Here is a 19537-nt window from a genome sequence, read left to right as displayed (position 1 = left end):
AATAAGCCCTAAATTTGAGAAATAAGAATAGAAAAGTGATAGACAGTGAGGAATATCGCTTAGGGCTTCTCTCCCCAACAATTATTATTCCTGAATATTTAAATTCTATTTCTATCCACCTATTTAATTGAGGAATATATTACAGTAGATGTGTCACCCACCAGTCCACTCAGAACCCAGATAAAATCTTAAGCTGCTTCCACAAACACATTATACAAAAGCTACAAGTGGCACATGTTTGCCAAATAAAACACTTGTTTGAGAAAAACAAACATTTTCTTTGGGCATGACAAATGACACGTGTTTATTTCAAAACTGTTGCTTCGGCTGATGAACCTCAAGGGAAAAAAGTTGTTTTAGCCCTGGCAGCTTAGGGGGAAGAGGTTGGCCGTTCAGAGGGTCAAGACTTCAGTGGTTGCTTTACTAGGAAAATGGGGGCAAGGAGGAATTATATTTGGAATGAATCCTCGTCCACATGCATTTGCTACATTCCTGGTTAAAAATGAATCCAAGAATGTTGAATTCCTTCTATGTGATCGTTTCGAGGTTGATGTGAGTGCATACGGCAAGGCTCTAATTAGTAGACAAAGAAGAAAGCTTGGAAGAGTTGGAAGGAAAGATAAAGAAGTAGGTAACTGTCCTATGGAGAGATTTCACATGAAGGTTGAGTAGGAGTTAGATCCATGTCACACATGGAAATACCAGAGAAAAGAAAAAGCTAGAAGGTTTGCAGGGAGAAAATTCGTGGGGAAAGGAGATATTAAAGCAAAGCCATGGCAGTGGAAATTTAAAAGGCAAGCATGCTAAATGCAGGGTGGTGTCCTGGATTGAATCCTTGGATAGGAAAAACTGAACAAGTATGGAGTTGCATTATTGCTAACATGCCAGTGTTGATGTCTCATTTTTGATGAACTGACTATGGGTATCTCAGACATTGACATTAGGGTCCTGGGTAAAGGACACAGGTGCCCTTTGCACTTTTTCTATAAATCTGAAATGAAACTGATGGAAAACAAAAAGTGTATTTTATAAAAGAAAATCAAGAGTGAGGGATACTGAGTAGAGTTGTGCAGTAAGCTGACCTGGAGTTCTGGTTGGTGAGGGAAACTACCTCAACCAGGAAGGAATGTTAGTGCCATATCAGTGGGGACTGAAATGCTGGACTGGAGGGTCTTCACCCTGGTACAGAGGAACAAGTTAGAAAGCTCTGTTGGAAGAAACTGTTTAGGAGAAAGATAAGATTTTGTTGTTCTCCCTAACATTCTGGGAATACATTATTGGTGGTCCATAAAATATTTTCCAAGTGATATGAGGCATATGAGTGGATTTCTAGAAGACAAGTTAAGGGAAAAACCCACGTGGATTTGTGCTTGATTCTGCAAGGGAATGACCTTGAAGCAGTCATCCACAAACCTCCCGTTGGTAGAAATTCACAGTGAAGAGTTATAAGGGAGGGGGAAAAGCCTCAAAGGCAACTGGGAGTGAGGGGGTCCAGAAGCCAAGAGAACATCCATGAGGCTCCATGGCTCCACAAGTCAAGGGAGGTGATGATTTCAAGGTAAGTGTGGACAATACTGTTAAATGCATCTAAATCTAGCAAGTGAATGGGAGCCATAGAGATGTCACTAGGGTGATAAATAATGGCCATCAAGACAGCTATGTCACTGAAGTATTTCTTCTCTTTGAGAAGAGAAAAAATAGAAACAAAATGCACATCCCACCCCTATGAGAATTTTTTTCCTTAGAAAGAAATAAGATGTTAAATAATGGAAATCTGTGTATGAGTAAGAAGGCATTTTGTTGTTGTTTGTATTGTTATTTTTGAAGTTTATTAATTCATTTTGAGAGAGCGTGTGCACGCAAGTGAGCACATAAGTGGGGGAGGGGGAGAGAGAGAATCCCAAGTAGGCTCCACCCTAAAAGCACAGAGCCCAACAGAGAGGCTTGAACCCACGAACCATGAAATCATGACCTGTGCCGAAATCAAGAGTCCGGCTCTTCACCAACTGATCCACCCAGGTGGCCCTGGACTATTATTTTTAAATAGTATTTTTTTGTGAAAGATAAAGAAAAAAGAAGGAGACACTACAGATGCTAGAGAAGGTAATGAAAAAGAAGGAGTTTCCTTTAAACTACAAAAGCTAGAAAAAAATATAAACAGAGGCATCTGTAAAGGAATTGGCTTTGTCTCAACCGACACCACCACCTTTCCTCATCTGGAGCTATGTAACATCCTTACGCATCTGTTCACGTCTACTTTATCCCCCACCCCCATGTAGTCACAGTTTAACTGGAGTCTTATCATAGGGTATCCTTCTCCCTCTGAAAACCCTTACACCATTGTTCTTTGGATACAGATCAAAATCCTACTAGGGGCTCTAATCTAAACTCCTGTCTGCCTCTCCAGCTTTATCTCACACCATCCTCTCTCCTCTGCTTCCAACCATACTGGCTTGCTTTCCATTTCTCATAAACACTATGGTTTCTTTTTCTCCAGTCTTTGTAATTGTACATACTATGTACTTTTTTTGCCCTTCACCTTCTGTCTTAATCTCCTCATCCCATAGATCTTAGCTCAATTACCAATACCCAAATGAGTCTTAAGTTAATTCTCCCATTTATACACTCCTACAGTCTCTTGTTTTGTTTAAAAGCATTTCTTGCAGTTCGTTCAGGCTTTGCGGGGGGGGGGGGGGCGGGGAGGTGCCCACAGGCACGTACATTTGCAGGCAGAATTTTGCGAAATGTTTGTCTCCTCCCATTCAGATGGAAGTTGCCATGCCTTCTCTATTCTCCACAGCCTGAAAATAACATCCAGAACATGGAGACTGCACATCTATTGGAAGTTGATGCTAAGCTGGGTTGTCCACGTGCAAGTCTTTTGGTGGCATCTCTGGAATTCTCTCTGGCCGTTTTTCAAGGTCCTAATGCAGCTTGCATCAGCCATGTCCTCCCCAAGAGTAAATTTTTTACTTCATTCCTGTCTCATTCATAGTATTAGTACAGTATTTGCCAACAGGAGGCATAAATTCTGCTGCCTACAGGAGGCAAACAAGGATCCACTCTCCAGTTTGTCACAATCTCCTATTATATACCACACAGAGAAGTTATCAGTGCTGATGAGGAAGGGGAATCTCTACCTGTTAACCTTAGCCTGACATTGACAGGTGTTTGACCATTTTGCTGTGGTGGGGACTTAGCAGAGGTTGGCATGTGGAAATAAGTTGCCGGTGTTGTCAGAGCTCCTGATTTTTTAGCCAAATTTGGCCCAGCACCCTTCAGTCAGACGCAATGGTATGTGGGAGGTGTTGCTTGACCCCTGGAATCCTGACCTCTTGTTTCTTACAGCATCCCAGTTAAAGCTTCTTTGCATTAACTAGGACCCATTCTAAATGGCATCCCCTTTAATGAGCAGAAATATTTGTCCCTTTTAACTGAACAGCTCAGAGAAGCAATTAGCATTTAGGGAATTTCTTGTTTAGAAATAATGCCTGCATCAAATTACCCATTATGGACTAATTTGAAACTGGAAGATAGATGCTCATTTTTCCTCGTGCTAGCACCTGCAAGCATTTCTGGCAGTGGGGCTTCACAGCAGCTTTATTGTGAGTCATCCTATTTCCTCCGTGATAGGAGACAGAGTGGTGGGTATGTAGAAACCCTTTAACATCAGTGTTTTCTGAGGAAGGAGATTACATTCCTTTCAAATTGCTATTTACCTGTCATTTCAGATCTGAAGGTTGCGTATGTTTCACATGTAATTATTAATTCTCTCATTGCCTTTGAGATCGCTGCCTGTTGGCCACTGTCTAGGATATGAAGAGTGATGCTGTGTGTCAGGAATGAGTACCGTGTCAGAAAAGAGAAGGAGGGGAAACTTCATGCTGACAGCTGCAGGGCAGAAAATAATCTACTTTATTAGCTTAAGGAGGAAACATGGATCTTACAAAAAGAGTTTCTGACCCCACAAAAGCTGAATCGTGCTTGATTTGGGTCAATGGGTGGTTCTGACACCATTTTTATAATACAGATACTTGATAATATGGATAATAGCAATAAAAATGAGTGTTGATGAAATTCTAGGGACTGTGCGAAGTCCTTCCATGGTTTATTTCATTTACTCATCCTGACAGCCCTGTGTACTGATGAGAGAATTGACGTGTAGAAGGACTCAGTTAAACACTTGAGTTTATTCAGCTAGTGAATGGGAGAGCTAGGATTTTAGCCCAGGCAGGCTACCTCCAGGGCCAGAGCCTCACCACCAATAACCACATGGGTGCTAACCTATCAGTCACCTCTATCAAGACCCGTTGCTACCAAGCCCAATGTTCCTCAGCTTTCTGCAACTTAGAGATTGTAAGTGGGTCACTCCTTTGAAAAGCCCCTTGTTAACAACAAAGAAACCACCGCCAGCCACCTGCTCCCCATGCAGATCTGTGTAGCACAGAGCTCGTGTTCTGGTGGTTTAGGACACAGTCCTAATGTTTAGTAACAGGAAAAAGGACAAGAACTTCAAACTGTATAGCACAGAACCAGGCACTGAATGCCTCCTTTGATGAAAGGAGCTGACAAGGCCCACAGTGGACTGGGGACAGGGAAGCTGTGTGCGGGAAGCTCTCCCATGGGCGAGGCGTATGACCCATGCCAGGACAGAGCCCAGAAAGGAGTTAGATGGGGCAGGGGCAGTAGTGTTCCCGGAGATCCGCAGACTCCGCACTTTTTGCCTGGGGCCGGCCCTGCTTCAAAGTGAAACTTCCACAGGAAAACTAAATAAAGGAAAGAAAAGCCAAACAGAACAAATTCCCATTTAGTCAGCTTTTACTGTCCTCAGAGGCTCTGTGTTTATGCTAGATCTTAATTATGCTGCTTGTCAAAGACACACTAAACTCCACTGTGGTTGAGGGAGCTGTTTTATCTTTTTATCTTTACAGTCAGAAAAGGACTTAGTATGCTGAACCCTACCCTTGATGAGCTTCAAACCTGGAATAAAAGAACATTTCTCTCTCTCCTTCCCAGTTGTCCCCACCTCTGAGCTGCCGTCTGTAAACACCTAATGAGGAGGCTTTGGCGGTCTTATGAATAGGCAGAGCCTAGGTGACCATGGACAAAACTGGGAAGACCACGGGGGCTGCACAAGCGTCCTCTGTACAGCCCCCCCTGGGCGGCTCGCAGACCCCAGGCCCAAGGCCTCAGTCCTCCAAACCTCCCTCCACAGCTCCCTGAACCCAGACTTCCTGGGAAGGCACTTCCCTGGGCCCTCGAGGCAGCATAAGAGTGGGGAGCACTCCCTTGGGCACACTCAAGGTAATACTGGGGGGATTACTTGAGGTTTTAAATGCATGTCCTTGTGCATGACATGACTGACTCACACAAGGATGCTATTTCCTTTTCGACCCTGTTAGACTCCTTCATTTGAAATCAAGGAGAGTGTCTTCAGCATTGTTAGAATCTTGTTTTGTTTTCATTGTATCTATTTTTACTTTTGCTTCCTGCTTTATGGCAGGTCATGCTTGTTTTACATTTCTTGCGATGATATAAAATTTTCTTTTTCCATGAACACACGGAAAATAGTAGATTCAAGGTCCACTTAAATGGTAGATTTTGGGGCCCCTGGGTGGTTCAGTCACTTAAGTGTCTGACTCTTGATTTTGGCAAAGGTCACAATCTCACTGTTTGTGGGATTGAGCCCCTGGTCCGGCTCTGTGCTGACAGCATAGAGCCTGCTTGGGATTCTCTGTCTCTACCCCTCCCCCATTCATGTTTGTTCTCTCTCTCTCTCTCTCTGTCTCAAAATATTTTTTTTTAAGTAGATTGCAAGAAAATTAAAGGGTAGTACACAAAATGTAAAGATTGCAAGGGTTTGGGAAGGACTAACTTCTGACAAAAGGTTTAATCCAGAGACCCTGACTTGCACCTTGCTCTCATTCACTGTGAACTGATAGGTATTGTTTATGCAAATATCTTCTCAAATGTGTGTATTTTCAGGGAATCTTAAAAACTGTGACACATTCTTAATAGTAAAGACTAGGTCTAGCAACAAGTTCAGGTTCCTAAAGGCAGGATCAAAAGGAAGGATTTTGGAGTGGGCACCTACATCCCCAGTCCATAGACCATCATCATCCATAGATTACCATACTCTCGGATAACAGTTGTTTGTGGGGTATCAACCTTATGGAAGATTTTGACTTTGTTTTTCTTTACCAAAACTCAGATACCTGGGCCCCACCCCCAGAGATTCTATTTCAGTGGGTCTGGCTTGGGGCCAAGGTATGTGACTTTTAATAACTATCCCAGAACACAAAAGAGCACTCTCAACTTAGTATTTCCACTGGTAGAATTTGGCCAATGTTAGTACCCAGTGTTGTGTGCAACCCCAAATGAGGGAACACATGTGACCACATTTTGTAAAATTGCAGCTGTCCTGTGTTGAGAGCCCATACCGGTATAAGAGGAGTAACAGTGTTACTCCTTATGATACTAAATACAAAAGTTCAACTTCCAAATTATGCAGCCTGTGTCCACCGAACAGCTAAGTGGCTTGTTAATCCCTTTGGCCCCTCTTGACCTCAGGAACATTTTTTAGAAAAATTGGGGTGATCATATTTACCTGTGTGAGGTAACACATCTGACTTGGAAAGTCCCTTTTTTTTCTGCATAATGTATATATGTCTCTATGCCCAAAGAAATCTCTTAAAAACTTTATCTTACAGAATGCCACTGATGTCATATAAGAATTTTTCCCATTCCTACTCAAGGGAAGTGTTAAGTCAGGTTTTACTTCATAGATCAGAAGAGCACCATACATCCCTCTGGTATGAACTTCTCTTCACTGAGCCTGACAAATCTGTTTACCTTCTGGTCTCTGGGAAAACCAATGGGGTTTGTCATGGAACACCCAAGTCCAGCACATGCTATGATTCATTTCTAATCACTGACATTATCCAGGTGACTTGCTCAAGCCTGGCTCATACAGAGTTCCCTTTCAGCATAGACGTTTCATAACTAGCATTATCCTGCCATACGCAAAGCCTTGTGAAAATATTTTCAACAGTTAACAAGCAGAGCCTGCAGTTATAATATGCTCATTAGGCTGCCTGTTAGTTTTCAAGTCTTGCAGCACACATAATCTGCTACTTGATTTCTGTTGAATTTCAGTTCTGTTGGGCATCAGCACAGGAATGTTGGCAGCCCCGTGGGCTTTGCCAAGGGCTGCTATCTTTATGTGTGTTTTCCGCAAGGCAGTGATGGTTGTAACATAACACACCTACCCTATTTGCATCTCTAGTAACTCTTTGGAGGTCCCTTCAATCATTTCAGGGACTTCTTGATCCCCTAGTGAACGAATTCCTTCAGGGACCAAGTTAATTTTAGATGACACTGGGAAAGTTATATCCAGTAGTCCCAGTAGATGAGTAGGCTGATTTCTAGAGTTTATTAGATCTTCCTTTATTCTGGACCTTACTTCTGTGTGTCTTTAAACTACTGCCTGGAAAAACAATGCTCTAATTCCAAATGATCAGCTTTCAAGTAAAGGACTTGAACCAAATAAGTACAGCCCCCTTTTTTATCCTCTGGATTAAGAGTCCTGCATTAGGGGGAAAATATTCTGTTCCCCCAAGTCAAAGAGTACCAAATGCTAAGGGAACTGAGAATATTTTGGCAATTTTGTATTTTGTAAAGAAATCAGTGTGGCTGCTGAAAGAATTTTTTTTTTCTTGGTGGGTGGTTATACTGCAAAAAAACAGTGTTGGGGCACCTGGGTGGCTCAGTTGGTTAAGCATCCAGCTTTGGCTCATGTCATGATCTTGCAGTTTATGAGTTCGAGCCCCATGTCGGGCTCTCTGCTGACAGCTCAGAGCCTGGAGCCTGCTTCAGATTCTGTGTCTCCCTCTCTCTCTGCCCCTCCCCCCACTTATACTCTGTGTCTGTCTCAAAGATAAATAAACATTTAAAAAAATTATAAAAGACAGTGTTTATTCATCTCTCAGTCAATAAGTTAGTGCCTGGAATGTGCCTGACAGGGTGCAATGACTTGAAAGTGTAGAAAGTAAGACCTGTTTCATTTCTTTTTTTTTTCTTTTTTTTTTTTTTAACATTCATTTATTTTTGAGAGACCGAGAGAGAGCTTAAGTCAGGGAGAGGCAGAGAGAGAAGGAAACACAGAATCCAAAGTAGGCTCCATCCAGGCTCTGAGCTGTCAGCACAGAGCCTGATGTGGGCCTTGCACTCATGAACCTTGAGATCATGACCTAAGATGAGGTCTGGTGCTTAACTGAGCTGCCTAGGCAACCCAGACCTGTTTCATTTCTTAATGGAACTAACAGTGATGAATGCCAATCTTCTAAACAGATAAATACACTAGAACAAGATAAGTGGCACTGATAGAGCTAAGAAAAGAAAGAAGGGTTGAAGAGAAGGGGGCTAAGACAAAGACCTCACAGATATTTGAGATCTTGTATTGTGGGAGACTCAAGAAGAGTCGGCATAGAAACAGAGAACCAGAGATCCAGGAAAGCCAGAGTGATGTAAGGTAGGTTGGAATCCAATACTGGCAGGGAAATGTGTCCTAGGAAATGATTATGAATGTGACTCATAATTATGATTTGTATGCATGGACTATTAGGGACATGATGCTTCTGTACATTGATTTAGCTTAGAGGGCTGGGTGGGGCTAACAGATAGGGCAAGGGTGAGGACAATTAGGCTGAAGAGGAAAAACCCCAGTAAGTATTGGACCCTTCATTTTGAAGACTCTTGTGACCTCAATGAAGAGTGTGGTCAAGACCAATCCTATCTTCACACTTAATGAATTTCTTCCAATACATTTGTCGACCCTTCCATGACTCATCCATGAAAATATCTTTTGCTATGGGTTAGTAGGATCATTCAATGAGATGATGATATGGGATAAGCACCTGAGAGTTTAGGATGGTTAAGCAACTTATTTTGACTATATTCATTGAATTTTTTTAATTCCTTAAAATGTGTGGTTTTCTTAAGAATGAAATGAGTTTCAGAGTTTCCCTCCAGGCATCTCAGCATACTTGTTGAGGCATGCCCAGCATGTTCCTTACAGCCTGAGGTAATCACATCAGTTATGTACCAGGCAGTGTATACATTATTTGAAGCTTCTAATGGTAGGTTTCTGTGTTGCCTCTTCTGATCATTTAAATGGGTCCTTCCTGACCCCCATCAGAGTAATCAAGCACTCAGGTTGGTTTGAGTAAGTGTACATGCATTTTAGTACAGCTAATGATGTCTGAACAGGGTTTAGACTTGTCAACCTTCTTTTTTTTTTTTTTTTTTTTCACTATGAGACTAGCGGTTATTTCCTGAGATGCCAACTATTAACTTGTATGAGTCCTATGATGGGATATTAACCCCGAATAGTCAAAGAAAATGAAATGACTACCAACTGTAGGCATGTACCAGTCGAGACTTGAAGAGACAAAGTTAAATACCTAATGGAGGAGGTATTAGGAAGAGCCTCAAGTATAGACAAGGCAAGCAGCAAATCAACAATTGCCAAAAATCACTAGTTTGGTCTTCTCAAAGTTTCTGCCTCTTAGAGAGTCGATGTCAAATATGTTTCCCTGGGCCAGATGGCTCATAGGTGGTCCTCAAGGACTAGACAATGACCTATTGCTCCTAGCATGGGTGGTCTGGCACCTATAATTCCACCAATCAGGGGTCTTCCAGGGAGGAAAACGTCCTAATTATATTTAGCTCTTTCTTACCTTGTTTTCTGTGTTTGAACAGATAAGTATTTGATTATCAGATATTAATCAATGGGAGGTTTAAAGAGAGTGTTAAGACATCTTGCAGGAGTCTCAACCAGGGGGAAGTGTCTGTAATGGAGACAGAAATGAACCAGTGGTAGATTTCTTGTTTTCCACATCTCTTTATTTGCTAATGTGTTTTCTGTGTTGTTGTTTTTTTAAATTTTTTTAATCTTTATTTTTTGTTGAGAGAGTGAGAGACAGAGTGAGAGCAGGGGAGAAACAGAGAGAGAAGGAGACACAGAATCTGAAGCAGGCTCCAGGCTCTGAGCCATCAGCACAGAGCCTGATGTGGGGTTCAAACCCACGAACCATGAGATCATGACCTGAGCTGAAGTTGGACACTTAACTAACTGAGCCACCCAGGCACCCCTGTGTTTTCTGTGTTAATATCAGACCCTGAAGCAGAAGGCACCAGACCTATAGAGCTCCTATGGAAATCCAAATTTTTCATTACCTGGACACAGATCTGATATTTCAGGGTTTGTGAAAATAATATTACTGTTTAGAATAGAGGTATAGAATACCTAGGGTTTAGAGACTAAACCTCATTTTTCCTTTCTTCCTCCCTCCTTTTTATTTTTTTTTAATTTTAGTTGCCACATCTCTTTATGAAGGTATGATTTGCATACTAAAATAATTCACCCATTGTACGTGTACAATTTAATGATATTTAGTAAATTTATACAGTTAAGCAGTCATCCCCCAAATCCAGTTTTAGAGCACTTCCATTGTATCAGAAAGTTCCTTCATGACTGCCCAATTTATTTTTAATTAGCATACAAAACCTTCTCCCAAACTGGCTGATAGATAATATTCTTTTATTCGAAAACCAAGGAAGCATGTTTTGTACTATCTTATTCTAAAAATGTATTTAAATTTATTTCTTTAGCTTCTCTTAGGCGATTATAATTACTGTGGTATGAGAAGAAATAGAGAGGGGAAAAGGATGGTCTTTTATAGCAGTGAAGCATGGTTTGCAGAGCTGTTCCTTCCACCATAGTTTGATGTTCCATACTGAGGTTTAATGAAATGGAGCTCGTTATCAGTGGCAGGAAGGAGAAGAAACTACTTCTCGGGCTACACGTGTCTTAAGTTATTAAGCCTTTAGTTGCCAGTAAATCGGAGCAATAATAGTAATCTCTGCTACTTGTTGACCATTTTCTATGGTAATTTCTTTAAATAAATTATTTTATTTAACTCTCACCCTGGACTCTCTCCCTTTATAAAGATTAGGAAACTGAAGTTCAGAGAAGTGAAATACATTTTTCAAATTCATTCCCCAGTAAATGGTCAAGCCAGAAATCAAACCCAGGTCTGTCTCAGTGCCCCCCTCCCTTACTTTAGAAGTTGCACTTGATACCATCTCTGGACAAATGAATCAAGGAGCAGTCTCATTGTCAGAGCTCTGCTTCTATTACCAGGAAAGCAAAATTGAAAACATGGGCCCTAGGGGAAAAGTAAGCCAACATCACACTTAAAAAACACCCAGAAATGGTGGGAATTAAGGAATGATTTCAGGCAAGAATGCTTATGGCCTTGGGAGTTCTGAGATGTTGTCTTTTGAACTGTGCAATATTTGAGGCTGAGTGAGGGGGTGAGTCTGTGTTTGGACAAGCTGATGCTTGACTCACCTTTGGTGATTCTCCACCTGGGAATGAACTTCACTTATCTGTGGTAATGCCTGGGGAGGTCTCATGATTTGGTGGCTTGAATAAACTTGGAATAGGTCATTATTATATAGCACCTTGGAGGGTGTAAGAGGGACATTGTCTGCAATGATGTCTCCCTCACCTAACTCTTCAGTGTGTCACTATTTGCTACCTTACAGATAAACACTGCCTTGTATTAGATTGTCTTCATGTATTTGTTTTATCATCTATCCCTGTGGTTCTCAAATTTGGTTAAGCACAGCAGTTCTGGGAGCCACCTAGTAAAAGAATAAGTTTCTGGTCTCCTGAGAAAAGTTTTTATACAATAATCTTGACTAAAGGCTCAGGTACCTGTATTTTTATAAGGCTTTGCTGAGATTCTTGGAATGAACTGTATTTGGGAGTTGCTGGTCCTTAAAACTGTAAATCTGTAAGGGCATTTTGTTTTCCAGTACCTAGCTAAGTACTTGGCACAGAGTCAAGTTTAGTAGCTATTTGTTGACCAGTGGAGGGAATTGATGAATATGAGAAGTTTCTTGAGGTCAGTGATGATTTAACTTACCTTCCACAATGCTAATAAGTAGCAATCAATGACTATTTACTGACAGATTTCTTTTAAAACTGTGTCTTCTCCTATACCTTTGTTCAACTCTAGGGAGGTAGCCATGAATATGCTTTAAGTCTTGTGTTTTGAAAAACCTGATTACTCTTTAGTGAGGTGAGGTGGTGGGTATAGCATCCAGGAACTGATCTGAATAGTTTCAGGGGTTCACTTACCCTAGAAACCCAAGGAGAAAACCAATTCCCACATTTTGCAAGTTTATTTTGCTGTAGTACAATGAATAATTGTCCTGAGGGGACTAGATGGCATCAGAGAGTATTAATCTTAGATTTTCATTTCCTGTAAAATAACTTTCCACTTATTACATTCAGTGAGAATACTTTGGGTTTCAGGAAATATGCATATTTTATCACAGACAGTCCTAAGTGTGCTCCCAGATGTATCTGAAACTCTGGCATTAATAGTGGCAGGTGCAGGCAGTTGAGTGAGCAGGAGGATGCCAGTTCAGGCTGTGGGAGGACTGGAAGTACAGGTAGGACCCAGTCACCTGGAGTCAGCACAGCCAGCACATCATCATCTAACTTTTGGCTCATTAAGCTTCTAAGATTGTTTTTCAATAGGAAATACTAAAAATCAAAATGACAGTAATAATAATAATGAATGGGCTAGCATTTATCAAGCCCCTGACTTTTTCAGTTATTATACTAAGCTCTTTCATGTATCATGCTATTTATTTTTTAATGTTTATTTATTTGTTTTGAGAGGGTAGGGAGAGGGAGGGAGGGAGAGAATGCAGGAGTGGGAGAGTGACAGAGAGAGGGAGACAGAGAATCCCAAGTAGGTTCTGCACTATCAGCATAGAGCCCCACATAGGCTTCGATCTCACGAACCATGAGATCATGACCTGAGCCGAAATCAAGAGTCAGGTGCTCAACCGACTGAGCCACCAGGTGCCCCGTGTATCATGCTATTTAATGGACTCTTTGAGAACCCAATGAAGTAGTGTAATAAATTACACATGTAAGCCTCTCCACCAAGACTGAGTTTAAGGAAAAAAAGAAGTATTTTGTTCATAGAACTGAAATTAAGGGGTAATCCAGGCAAGTTAGATTTCAGGGGCTCAGACCATATCATGGGACACTTCTTTTCCCTGTTTGGCCTTTTCTGATAGCCCTCTGGCAACTCCAGCTTGTATCCTCTGAAGATCAATTGCCCATGGAAAAGAAGATTCACTCTTGCAGAGTCAGAGAAGTCCATAACACCGCCCTCACTGCTGACACCCATTGCCAAGTTCAGGGGACCCAAGATCACCTTTGGTTTTAATAATTTGCCAGAAGGACTCACAGAACTCACTGAAAGTTCTTATAATGATAGCTATGGTTTCTTACAATGAAAGGATACACACTCAAGTCACCAGAAGAGATCAGTGGAACAGAGTCCAGAAAAATTCAAAAAGCAGAGCTTCCTGTCATACTCCTACAGTACAATCATGGACAGAACTAACTTTTCCTAGTAACACTGTGTGACAATATGCACTGCATATTGCCAGCCAGGGAAACAAACCCTTGTGTCCAGAGATTTTATTGGAGCTCAGTCACAGAGACATAGCTGACCATCCATGTGGCTTAGCTTTAGTTTCTAGTCCCTCCAGAGGTCAACCTAATCCACATGGTTCAAAGCCCCCACCATAAATCACATTGTTAGACTATCCAGTATAGCCCAAGGCCCCCAGGCAAAGACACTAAGGAGGCAGGACATCCCCAGGACTTAGAGATTACCTACCCCTCAGGAGCCAAGGGCAAAGGTCAGAGTTCTCTTTGGGTGAAGTTAATTCTTTAGGACACAGTTCTCCAACTTTTCTAATAATAGTCCTTGCCTCAAGTGTGGACTTGGGTCCGGCCCTGAACCAACTGCTGTGTCATGGAGAGGAAATCTGCAGACATGGGAGGCCTAGGGGTAGGACTATACAGCTGGCCCACTACATAAACCAAGACCAAGGAGTGTTGGTCCTCAGAGAAAGTTGGACATTGATCAAGCTGTTTTCAGTAGTAAATAAAAGGATGAAAGTCTGTATTAACTTATGAAAAGACTACACACAATAAATAAAACACCAAATTCCTTTTATTTTGATTTAATGGCAAGTCATTAGCAAGTCCATGGGAAAATGAACTAAAGGTGATTTAATAAATGTAGTTTTTAAAAAAGAGACAGAGGCTCTTAAAATATGACATGTGTGACTTAAGAAAGGCAGAATAATAACAAGTTGGTGAATAGGCTCTGTATATGATTGCTCATGCAATTTCCCACCAGGAATGCATTGTCTGTCTCTCTTCCCTAGGGCAGCATGAAAACCTCCTAGAGCAGTGGTTCCCAAGCTTTCCGTGCATTAGAATCACCTGGAGAGCTTTTAAAATTCTAATGCCCAGGTCACACCCCATACTAGTGAAATCAGAATGGCCAGGAAAAAGGGAAAAAGGATCCAGGGATCTCTAGTTTGGTAAAGATCCCTAGGGATTTCCATGTGCAGTGGCTTGGAAACCACTGTCCTAGAGTATATTAAAACAACACAAACACTACTATTCTGAACACTAGTTTCCAGTATGGCCAAATTCACCTTATTAAATGAACACTGACCAATCATGAGTCAGAAGAACTGTTCTTGGGGGTCAGCAGGCTGAAGTGCCAAACCAGAGTTGGCCATGTCTGGGTTCACATGTGGCTTTATATTCACTACATGTTGGACCTTGAGCAAGTGTCTTAGCCTCTGGAAGTTTCAGTTTCCTTGTCTATGAGGAACCGCTGCTACATGGAACTTGGGAAAGAAACAGAAAGTGGCTGGCATAGCTTATGTCCGTTCCCTTCCTTTTATTGTCACATTTATTATCAGGGAGAAAAAACACTTAGTTTTGTTGTCTTTTTTTTCCTCCTGCCTTTTAGATTTTGTTGCTTTGTGTTGTTTGGTTTGATTTTTAACATGTCTCTGTAAGAGTTTATTTATTTTTAAGTTTATTTACTTATTTTGAGAGAGAGAGAGAGAGACAGCACAAGTAGGGGAGGGGCAGAGAGAAAGGGAGAGAGAGAATCCCAAGCAGACTCTGCATTGTGAGCGCAGAACCTGATCTGGGGCTGGAACCCACAAAACCATAAAACCATGACCTGAGCCAAAACCAAGAGTTGGACGCTCAACCAACTGAGCCACCCCAGTGCCCCCTATGTAACATTTTTTTTAAAAAATTATATCTCAGTTGGGGTGCCTAGATGGCTCAGTCAGTTAAGCATCCAACCTCAGCTCAGGTCATGATCTCACGGTTCACGAGTTTGAGCCCCGCCTCAAGCTCTCTGTTGTCAGCGCAGAGCCTGCTTCAGATCCTCTGCCCCCTTTCTCTGCCCCTCCTCCACTCACTTTCTCTCTCAATAAATAAACTTTAAGAAAAATTTATATCTCAGTCAATGATGCAAAAATTTGAGGTGTTCTTTGTTGTTAAATATATTTTTTACCTTAAGTAAGTATTGAGAGACCGTGGAGGAGGTGCCCCATTTATTCAGTCATTTATCCAAACAATATTTATTAAGTATCTATGACAATATTTCATCAATTCTAAAATGCACTCACTTGCAAAATAACTCACTATTATGTATGAATAAGAAAAGAAAAACCTTTGCCAATTAAACTAGAACATGCCATCAGTTGCAAGAAGAATTCTGATTTCATAAATGTTAAAATGAGTAAGGAAATGTACTTCATAGAGTGAGTGAAATGTGGTATCCTCCAGGAACTCAGGCATTAAGATACAGAGAGAGCTATACATGGTACAGATTCAGTCATCAGAGGCCAGAAAGGACTAAGATCCACAGATGGCCTCAATTCTTTTCTCCTGAGAAGAGAGTTGATTCCAGTTTGATTAGGAGAAAATTCTTCTGTATGGCTCTTTTAGATCATTAAATGTCATACACTGATCACTGTTTCACCTTTGAGAAATACAGTGACCTGTTTAAATGGTCCCCATTTTCAAATCACTTTTCTTTAAACACAGCCAGTTTTAAGTGGCTATACATCATCCCACCCATGGATGGGAGAGTGAAAATGGCTCATTATTTCAGCAGATCACATAAGCTGTGATACAGGAAGGCAAGAGGCAGGAAGTTAGAGAGAATTCAATTTGATGATCACATGATCTTTCTTTCTCAAACCTCCCTATTCAACAGAAGATTTTGTGTTGTAATCCCAAATGGGTCAAAATGCAAGCTTGGGAAAAATTTTTTTGAATAGAGCCATTTGCTTTATTCTCTCTATATATTTAATACAGATATGCCCATTTCTCTCTCCTTAAAGTCTGCTTGCCCAGAAATGTGCCTACGTTTACTAAGTGTGTGTGTGTGTGTGTGTGTGTGTGTGTGTGTGTGTGTGTAACTGGCTATTTATGTCCCTGAGGAAAGGCAAGATATTTGGAGTGACAGGTGGACAATCGGTGATTCTGACTCATCCCATTGAAATAAAATCTTTGTGCTTAGTTTGGGAAGTTAATTTTTTGATGACAGAAAAGAAGTGCAGAAAAAAAAGAGCACGAGACAAAAATAATAGCCTCTTCAAATCCAAATGAGAATCCTACTAATAGCAACTTGGTGTGCCATGCTGGGGCCGTGTTCCAGTCAACAGAGCTTTTCTTTTGAAGGTAAGCAATTTAGAGAATGAATCTATTCTACTCTCTGGGAGGAGGAAGGGTGCCAAAGTTAGATCTTTAAGGAAATAATCTTATTAGTCCCTCTTATTAAAGAAGCCTCTGCATTGTGTAGACTTTGAACCTGCCTGATAAAAAGTAGGTCTTGTCAAACAGCTCACAGCTCCTAGTGAAAAGGTTGAACTTTGTTGGTTTAGATCATCCAATCCAAATGCAAACATGTTTCTAAGCTTCTGTTTGCATACTCTCGGAGAAAAAAAGACTTTCTCATTTTCTCTGACTCCAAGGAGATGGCATCTCCCACCGAAATTACTAAAAATCGCTGTGTTAATGGCACGCACAGAAAGGCAAAAGTTTCTTGCACAGACTGAAATTTAAAGCCTCCCATCATCTTTGTTTAGGACCTTTTATTTCCTTGACTCTTTTTTTTTTTTTTTTTTTTTTATAAATCTCTTAACGGAACCTGGCCCTTGAGTTTCTCGACAATTACATTTCGGAGCTGACCCCCGTCTGAAGTTGTAAGGCTGAGATTTTGACAGCTTTGTCATTTTCATAGCTGTGAGGGTTTATGTCAGGCTTACAGGATTATTGCTCTCCAGGAATACTTCGCTGCATAATCAAGTGGAAGGTCAAGAGATAGGCAACACAAAACAAAACAAAACCCTCTAATTAAATCAGGAAGGGCTGACTTGTGCCTTTAAAAGAAAAAAAAATGCCTCCAACTTCATGCTTGCATCCAAGTGCAACAATTGGCCCCAATGAGGGGCCTCACTTGTCACAATAGATGAGAAAAAATTGCCACTAAAGTGAGGGGCTGCTTGAAGAACTAGCTTCATTCTTAACTTCTACGGTGCTATTAAGGCCCTTCTCAAATCAGATTAGAGAAAGGCACTCTACCACATAGCTTGATTAGAGTAATAGGGGAGAGCAAGCTCTTGTCTGGCATCTGCTACATTTCCTCCAAAGATGTGTGGCTTCTGGTTATTGGCCTGGTATGTAATGGAACCAGAGAGTAGTGTCCAAGCAGAATCGAAAGAAAGCATATGACTTACTCTACTATGAAGAGACTTGAGAAAAGCCTGACTCCAAATTTTTGCATGAAGGGTAACTACAATAAGGAACTAAGCACCTTGTAGAATTCCCAGACAGTCAAACTGCTTTAGTCCTATTTTAGTTCAGCACATCCTATCTGAGACCTTTTATGTGCCAAACATTAGTTTGATATTAGTGGAACAACAGAGTCATTGAGCTTCATGGCTACTGGGGACAGGTGAGCAAATACTATAAATATATGATGGTTAATATGATGGTGAGGCAATACTAATAGCTTTTAAAAATTATTGAGCAGCTACTATGTACTAGTCATTGTTCCAAGTGCTTTAGAAGGAACAAGTCATTTAATGTAAAGATTAGACTGTGATACCTGGAGCACAAAGGACATGAAAATCCCCTGACAGGTGGTGTTTGAGTTGGTTTTGAAAGAAGTGTAGGAATTATTTACTATTTTGAAGAAGTATAGGAATGAAAGAAAACCCTTGCTAAATAGAGACACTCTCAGATATAAAGGCCTGAGGTGTGCCATAAGGTAAGGTCTTCTAGGAAATATGGTATTCCTGCAGCATAATGCAAAAGGCAGGTGGTGGGCAAAGAGCTGAAGATACTAGAACAGAATGAAGGCTTTGTGCTATAAGTGATGGATCCAGTGGAGAATTTTTAAGTAGGAGTGACGTTCAGATTTCTGCATTAGAAAAATCACTCTGGACTCCAGAATTACTTCTGTCCCTGTTGAAGTAATAGCAGCACAGATTTGCCCTGTAGACCTCCCCTTGAAAATAGCCTACCTGCTGAGAGTGGGCACTGCCCTGGCTGAGGCCCTCATGTAGAGCTCTCAGGGATCAGAATTCTGGACACTTCATTTGTTGACTCAAAATGAGAGGAATAAAGATTTTTATTTTTATTTACTGGTGAATCTTACTCATGGAAACATAATGCTTCTATATCAAATCTAATGCTCTAGGATTCCTTAGAAAGCATTACCTTCTTCAAGCAGCAACCCGAGTGTATCCCCCTAAGTGTCTGACTACGTCTGTGGGAATGACAACCCCTGGACAGTTGGTTGGAGCACACATTAACTCCCCGATGCCTTTGCATCAAGCTTGTCTGATGCCATCTGTGTCTCATACTTACAGGTCAAGGAAAACCATCTTGGTGAGCAATGCCTATCTCTGATGGTCAGTAGTGTGACTAACTGTCCAGGCAAAGGAGAAGGGCAGTGGCAAGAGGGGGACAGAGAAGCAGCAGTCACTTGTTTATGGGTCACTCTGAGGTGTCTAGGTGGGCACAAAGACTGATGATGGTGTCTCCAAGACTTAACACTGCAGAAAAGGTAGGCCACAGGGCAGGAGATGATGAAGTTGACACTCATTTCTTCCCTAACCATTCTGCTTCAAGTTAAACTCTCCTTCATGTTTATGTAAACCAGCTATTGGAAATATAAAGGTTTACATCTGCACTGAGAAGTGTCTATGCCTCCTTGCCACCTTTGCTAGGGTCACTGGCTCCCACTTGTTCTTGAGCAGGGGCTAAGCACTTCTGTCCTGGAGAATATGGTGAGCATCCCTGTTAGTGGGAGTGGGGATGAAGTTGTAAGACAGTATATGTCTCTGAAATGTGTCTTGTAGTGAAAGGAAAGGAGTTAAACCAACCCAGTTTAATGACTGGGAAGCCCTTCGGAGACTGGAGGAACATTATATAATTGCCCAGGGTTCTGAGAGTTGCTTTACCAGAGAGCTTACCAGTTGGACACACCATACAAAACTGAGCAGAGCCCAGGGAACCTCTGTGCTGTGGTGGAGAGGGTATTGA

General features: G+C 41.4%; 1 protein-coding gene across 3 annotated transcripts in view; it reads left to right on the top strand.

The window, feature by feature from the left end:
* The window catches only part of TENM2 (teneurin transmembrane protein 2), a 944724-nt gene that overhangs the window by 491601 nt on the left and 433586 nt on the right, over nucleotides 1-19537 (top strand). The window lies entirely within an intron of this gene.

The sequence above is a fragment of the Prionailurus viverrinus genome, chromosome A1 (genome assembly GCF_022837055.1).
Source record: "Prionailurus viverrinus isolate Anna chromosome A1, UM_Priviv_1.0, whole genome shotgun sequence".
Lineage (NCBI taxonomy): Eukaryota > Metazoa > Chordata > Mammalia > Carnivora > Felidae > Prionailurus > Prionailurus viverrinus.
Note: the sequence above shows the minus strand (reverse complement) of the source record. Positions and strands in the feature narration are given on the sequence as shown.